This window comes from Protopterus annectens, chromosome 4.part1 (genome assembly GCF_019279795.1).
Source record: "Protopterus annectens isolate FY-2018-M chromosome 4.part1, PAN1.0, whole genome shotgun sequence".
Lineage (NCBI taxonomy): Eukaryota > Metazoa > Chordata > Ceratodontiformes > Protopteridae > Protopterus > Protopterus annectens.
Window position 1 is genome coordinate 900,401,138 of NC_056734.1, and position 6,906 is coordinate 900,408,043.

Sequence of the window (6,906 nt, forward strand, 5' to 3'; positions counted from 1 at the left end):
ATGTAAAATCTATGCTTGAGACAGATTACAATAGATATCAGGATCTGACAAGAGCAGCTAGTATTAAGAGGGGTACTTATGCATGCAACAATTGTAGGCAGTGTAGATTCATTAGTAACAGTACTAGTGTATTTATAAAATCTCTCAATTACACCATTTGGGCCAAAGGTTATTATAATTGTAATTCTGACTATGTTGTTTACATCGCCAATTGTGTTTCATGTGAGCATTACTACATAGGAAAAACAAAGAGAGTTCTTAAAAGAAGAATCTATGAGCACAATTTGGCTATAAAAAACAAAGACAAGTTCAATTCTTTGGCCAAACATTCTTTAACGTGTAGAGATTTTAAGAAATTTCAATTTTCAGTTTTGGAAAAAATCAACACTAGTGAGTTTGGAGGAGATTTAAACAATGTCTTGGAATGCAAGGAGACATTGTGGCAACTTGTGTTGGGGGCTGACAGGTTGCCTGGTCTCAATGATTACATTAATTTAAAGTGTTTTTTGATGTATAGATAAGTCTTTATTCACATACATGCATGTGCATTTTTTTGTGTGTGTGTGTGTGTGTGTATATGTATTTTTATACCACCTTTATTTGTTTTATACAATATTTATTTTATTGTTTACATGCAATATATTTGTATATTATTCATTCATTTGAACAAATTTATAGATTTACGTATGTATGTGTGTATATATGCATATATACAACTTGGTACACATATAGTGAGTGTTAGAACACTCTGTGTGTGTGTGTGAGAGAGATTGTGTGTGTGAGTGTGTGTTTGTTTGGATGTGCATTTTATTTGTTTATGCTGATTAAGTTTGCATTATATAGTAATGAACTAATATTGTGTTTATCATTATGTGCATCTTAAGCACTGTATTTTTACATTGCCTATTTATTTATTATTCATTACAACATTAACACTACTTATTTGTAGAAAATAATATTATTGCTTTTTAAGCTTGGATGGATGTGATGTCATTTCCTGTATTGTAAGTTACTTAGAGAAAGCATATGACAGGGTGCCTAGAGAGGAGTTGTGGTATTGTATGAGGAAGTCGGGAGTGTCAGAGAAGTATGTAAGAGTGGTACAGGATATGTACGAGGGTAGTGTGACAGCGGTGAGGTCTGCTGTGGGAGTGATGGATGCGTTTAAGGTGGAGGTGGGATTACATTAAGGATCAGCTCTGAGCCCTTTCTTATTTGCAATGGTGATGGACAGGTTGACAGACGAGATCAGACAGGAGTCCCAGTGGACTATGATGTTTGCAGATGACATTGTGATCTGTAGTGAGAGTAGGGAATAGGTGGAGGAGACCCTGGAGAGGTGGAGATATGCTCTATAGAGAAGAGGAATGAAGGTCAGCAGGACTAAAACAGAATATATGTGTGTGAATGAGAGGGAGGATAGAAGAATGGTGAAGATGCACGGAGTAGAGGTGGCAAATGTGGATGAGTTTAAATACTTGGGGTCAACAGTTCAGAGTAATGCTGAGTGTGGAAGAGAGGTGAAGAAGAGAGTACAGGCAGGATGCAGTGTGTGGAGAAGAGTGTCAGGAGTGATTTGTGACAGACAAAATTGTAAGAGTGAAAGGGAAGGTCTACAAGAGGGTAGTGAGACCAGCTATGTTATATGGGCTGGAGACAGTGACATTGACAAAAAGGCAGGGGTCAGAGCTTGACGTGGCAGAGTTGAAGATGTTAAGATTTGCACTGGGTGTCACGAGGATGGACAAGATTAGGAATAAGTATATTAGAGGGTCAGCCCAGGTTTGAAGGTTTCGAGAAAAAGCGAGAGAGGCAAGATTTCGGTGGTTTGGACATGTGCTGAGGAAGGATGCAGAGTATATTGGGAAAAAGATGAAGCTGCCAGGTAACAGGAAAAGAGGAAGGCCTAAGATAAGATGGATGTAGTGAGAGAGGACATACAGGTGGTTGGTGTAACACAGCAAGATGCAGAGGACAGGAAGAAATGAAAACAGTTGATCCGCTGTGGCGATCCGTAATGGGAGCAGCCGAAAGAAGAAAAAGAAGAAGAAGAAAATCCATTATTTCTCATCCGTATAACTTCATCCCTTATACTATGAATCAATGGTAAGGGATACCCCCTGTCCAAAACATCTGCCCCTTTACATCACATTCACTCGAAAAATCATTAAATTCAGAAACCATTTGGGATGCTCTTACAAATTGCCCCTTAATGATTCCACATTTAACATGTGGTGGATGACTACTAGTGTAGTATAAATAACAGTTAGAAAATGTGGGCTTTCTATATATTTTAGATTTAATTCCCCCACCTTCCATCTTGGATAATTCAACATCCAAATACACTATACAATTTGTACCCACTTTATAAGTTAATTAAAAAAAAACAGTCATCTGATTAATATATTCTACAAATGAACTTATTTCCTCTGGTGGTCCCTTCTAGCAAATGAACAAATCATCCAAAAACTGTGCATACATAGAGATATAAGTGTAAAATCTGCTAATAAAAAGAAGACATTTTTCCCACCAGGCCATGATGATATTGGCATATAGTGGAACACAGACAGAGCCCATGGCCACTCCCTGGTTCTGCTGAAAGGAGTGCCCTTAAAACTGGATGAAGTTGTATCTTAACACTAACATCTTGATTAAGTTCCATAACTTCATGTAAAAATTCACCAAACCATTCCATACCAATCTGACGGGGTATTCAACTGAACAAACCTTTCACATCTATAGTAATGAAAATTTTATCATGTATAGGTTTTAAACTGTTGCACATTGACAAAAAAAAGGCATGAATCCTTGAAAAGGTAAGGAATCTGTGAAACACAATGTTTTAACTTGTTATCAAGGAATTTTGCTATATAGCTTGTTTTAGACCAACCAGAATAGAATCAACAATTGTACACGGGGGGTGTTAAGATCCTTATGGATCTCCTGCATTCCGAAAATCACTGGAAGCTTAGGATATTCAACAGTCATATAGTTATATTCAGTGACTTGTTATCTGATCTTGTGTCAACATGTCCAACAAATCACAATCAGTTTTCCTATAAGCCACATTTACTTCATTTACAGAAGCTTCACTATAAGTCTCACTATACAAAACTTGAAACATTCTCTGTACGTAATCATCCTGTCGCATAACTACTATCCCACCCCCCTTGTCAGGCTGTATATATCTTATATCATGGTTGGTACACAATTCCTGCAAAATGTTGCTTTCCTCAGTTGTTAAATTACTAACAGTGTTGTTATACTTCAAAAAAATGTCTGAAGTCAACCTCACAGACACCTTCAAACACTTTTAACAAGTCATGCAGTACCCGATTGTATACACTAGGTATTCTCAGCATAGGTCACCATCACTGCACAGTTGCTTTATATACATATACTTCAAATTTAAGTTACAAACATATAATTTTAAATCACATATAAGTCCGACAATATCACTACACTTATTAGGTACAAAATTGTTGCCTCTTCTAAAAAGATCAGCATGAGCACATGAAAAAGAAACACTGCTGTAATTATATATCTTAAAGTCCTGCAAAGAATTAAAAACAACCTTGTATGGAGAAGAAATAGTGTTACTTTCACTATTTCACACTCAGTCACCTTTGGTTCCTCATGTTGTTCTGGTCATTTCTCTGTCCATTCCATCCTCTCCTGTTCCTCTGTGGTTACGGCCTCTAGTACAGTTGCCTCTGATTCTGTATTCTCTCAGACTGTCTGACAACTGGTGGGTCTAAAAGGACAGATATCCGACCGTTCTTGATTTGTCCATCCTCCATTTCTTCAGAATTATTACTAGTACCATGAGAGTATGAAGTCTGGTCAACTGGAGGAGCAGGGTAGGCTGTACCTGAGGCATAGGCCCACCTATCCCTCTCTAATTTTTTGCACTTCCTGTTCATTATGTGAACACATAAAGCATCAATGTCTTTAAAAATACTTACATATTATGTTTTATAACCAGCGCACAAATTAAAATGATTTATTTCTCTGTCCATTTCCTTTAATTCACTGTGTAATTTATCTAAAGTCATACAGTTGTGCTTAAGCAATAATTCCATTAATTCACAGCTGTGTCAGTCAAACATAGCCAACAATTCTTGATGTAGGGCTGCACCAACCCAGTTGGAAATATCCAAACACGGAGAGCTTTAGTTACAAGCTTAGATTTCAAGCATTCACGGAAATAAATAATTTCTTGTTACACTCTATGATATTGAGTTAACTTGTATCTAAACTCATTTAGTTTATTGTTAATAGATGGTATATTACCTTAAGTGGAACCAGCATTTGGTACACCCCTCTGTAGCCATGCCTCCAAGGAAAATAGTGGTTGTCGGCCTGCATTGCTTGTGTTAACCAAAACAGAAACTTCATGAATAAGTTGTACTGGAGGAATAATTCCACTGTTCATATTAATATCCACATTTCTCAACATCTGAGGGGTGGTATTGAAATCAGGCAATTCCATTCTCTCAACATCCGGAGGCTTAGTAACCACACACACACACACACACACACACACACACACACACACACACACACACCAAGGGCCAATTTTAAATGTCCAATCCACCTGCAGCATGTCTTGGGAATGTGGGAGAAAACTGAAGCACCATTTGACTAAACTCTGTGTTCTAAAAATATTCTTGATCCTTAACTTATTTTAATTTGAACATGTGGATACTACCATACCTCCTAACCTCTTAGCACAAGAAACCTGGACAAAACCAACAATAATGAGGGGACAAAGGCTCAAACATAGGGACAGATTTTAGATATTGCAGTTATACAGCAAGGTTTGTGTTAGCATGCATTTTTCTGAAGGATACAGAGTCTGAAACTCAAATGTATGTCCTAATTTAATGATTTAAGTCCTCAGAGATTTGTTAGAAAACTACAAATTTTAAGAGGAACAGACCAAAAATCTGATTCAAAATCTGGAATTATGTGAAAGTCTGGACAGTTGAGATGTATGGATACTACGCATGGATACTACAAATATAATTAGCTGAAAAACTGTCTTTAAATGTGCAAAAAAAAATAAAAAGGCTGTTTTTTATGCTGGTTTATTAATCCTTGTACTCCCTCTGCTGGATAATTTCTTTATTGCAGGCTTCCTTTACACATCACAGTATGTATTTCAGAGGCCTGTTTTACATCATGTTTCTTTATCATACAAGTGGCTAACAGACTAGCAGCAAAATTAAACGTTTCTTATGTAAAGCTCTATTTGCATGATTTTATTATGAATTTAAATTCCAAGTTTAGACCGCTTCTTGAATGTATTAAACATGTCTCTAAACTCCTTGTTTTTTAACTGTCCCAATCATTTTGAATGCATTTCAGGTCTATTTCAGACTAGTAGCATGGTGAGCATTTGATTGTCAGCATTAAAGATTACTTTGCCACCAGCAAAAATCCAAATTTTTTTTGTTTTTCTTCGGTGAAACAGGTTCAATAATAGTACTGAGTTCTGAAAACCTCTCCAGATTCAATTATTTGAAGAGATGGACTATTAATTAATTATGTATACTACAGATTAGTAAAATGAAAATTAGATTTATATAGTTTGGCACTTATTATACAGCAAAACATATCTTCAGCATTCTATTGCCATCCGTTATTATACAGCAAAACATATCCTCAGCATTCTATTACCATCTGTTATTATACAGCAAAACATAACCTCGGCATTCTATTGCCATATGTTATTATACAGAAAAAAATATTCCCAGCATTCTATTGCCATCTGTTTGTCATCCCTATGTAAGCTATTCAAGATAAAATGCAAAACACAATTCACCCCAGGACCTTCCACAGAAAAAATACATAAATTATTTATTTTTTATGAAGTTCTATAGTATATTCCAGAAGAGATATGACAGAGAAAAAAATGCAGTCTTAGTAATTCAATGTGACCTGTAATCTGCCAGAGCTAAAATGTTTCTACTTACCTACATTCATAGGTGCAACCAAATGAAGCATCTTGTAACAACCCATGTGATGGCTGAATTCTCATTGTAACTGTTCATTAACGTGTACCATCATTGTAATAATCTGACCAGTAACGATGATGATGATGATGATGTTCTGTACTTCCCCCTTGTATACCTCAATTTAAGGAAAATTATCCTTTTATCATAGCCTAAAGAAAGTTATGGGGCAGGATTCACGATGTCTTGCACGAAGTCTAAGAGTCATGTAAGACTCCATGCAGCCATAGCGATCCAGGAACAGCCCAAAATCCCGTGTAAGAGACAGCTAAAATGACTCTTAGACGGGCAGGGCGTGGATATGCTAATCACCCCACTTGCAGCCGAAAGACATGCAAATGAGGTAGATTAGCATCCTACCTAAGCTGAAACCAGCCCGTGTAAGAGTTGCAGTTAGGTGCAGAAATGTACTCAGTTGACAACTGAATACGCTAGCTGCAAATAAACACAACGGAGCCATGACAGGATCCAAATAAAGTGTGCAAATGTTAGAAGTTCAGCATGCCAATGGCCAAATATGGGCCAGTGGCATGTTAACCCGATGCAAACATGAAATAAAATAATTTTTTTTTTTTTTCGGAGATCGGGTAACAGTTTAAACGCAGAGCGCAGCCCGCATAAACGGAAAAATAAAGGTTTGAAACCCACAAATGTGGGTTTTATGTAATGCATGGATTTGCAATGCAGTGGACTAGCAGACCAAAACAACATGGCCACCGCTCTAGTGGTTGCTAAGGGGGAAGCTGAGTGTAAGACATGTAACTAAGTATTAGTAGGCAATCCTATGTATAAATGAGTGGTAGGATAGTGGATCACACTGTCACATAGCAAATGAGCACATTCCGTGTAGTGTAAGAGTTAAATAAGGGGAGTAACAGAGTAGGAGATA